The sequence below is a fragment of the Electrophorus electricus genome, chromosome 3 (assembly GCF_041902795.1).
Source record: "Electrophorus electricus isolate QZ-2024a chromosome 3, ASM4190279v1, whole genome shotgun sequence".
Lineage (NCBI taxonomy): Eukaryota > Metazoa > Chordata > Actinopteri > Gymnotiformes > Gymnotidae > Electrophorus > Electrophorus electricus.
In genome coordinates, this window is record NC_137499.1 from 25,484,491 (window position 1) to 25,485,238 (window position 748).

Consider the following 748-nt stretch of genomic DNA (forward strand, 5'->3'; position numbering starts at 1 on the left):
TACCAGAAAAATTGCAGAGAGCACTGTTACACGAAGACATGAAGTCACATGAATGATGTTCAGCAGCAGAGGTCTGCTTTGTGCAGGTGGAGTTGGAGGATGTCTTCTCACTCCTGTGTGCAGGTGGAGTTGGGAGTTTTCTTCTCACTGCTGTGTGTAGGTGGAGCTTGGGGTTGTCTCCTCACTGTTGTGTGCATGTGGAGGTGGAGGTTCTCTCCTCACTGCTGTATGCAGGTGGACTTGGAGGTTGTCTCCTCACTACTGTGTGCAGTGTGCTTTCTTCATGTGGATGAGGCAGTTGCTGTTATCTGAGCATGAGCCTGTGAACTGTTACCTTTGTGTTGATGAGTGGAGCTCTGATCAGCACTGCTCCACCCACTCTAAAACATGCTGCAGAGTTGTTCTGTCCCTCTCTACCACTGCACACACGTTTGACATCATATTTGCCCTGACCCCTATGGATTAGTCCACCTGCTGTTCTAGCTCTGCAAATGACTTGTGATGCTTCCTCCCTGTCCATGGGGTGTGTGTATGTGTCTGGGTATGAGTTTAGAGATTTGAAGTGACCTTTACTACTTATCTGACTTCTAATCCATAAAAAACGCATTTTAATGCTAAGTGTGTGTGTGTGTGTGTGTGTGTGTGTGTGTGTGTGTGTGTGTGTGAGTGAGACAGACAGAGAGAGAGAGAGATTGGACTTTTAAAATGGCCTTTTCCAATCAAACAACACTTAATCCTTAAAAAAGAT

The 748-nt window shown here is 46.1% G+C and overlaps 1 long non-coding RNA gene across 1 annotated transcript in view; it reads right to left on the bottom strand.

Annotated features, from left to right (window-relative positions):
• LOC145653748 (uncharacterized) overlaps positions 1-445 on the bottom strand; it is a 1,202-nt gene extending 757 nt beyond the window's left edge. The window contains exon 1 of the long non-coding RNA XR_014119939.1: positions 4-445. This is a non-coding gene — a long non-coding RNA (uncharacterized LOC145653748). The remainder of the gene's footprint in view (positions 1-3) is intronic.
• Between the last annotated feature and the right edge of the window lie 303 nt (positions 446-748).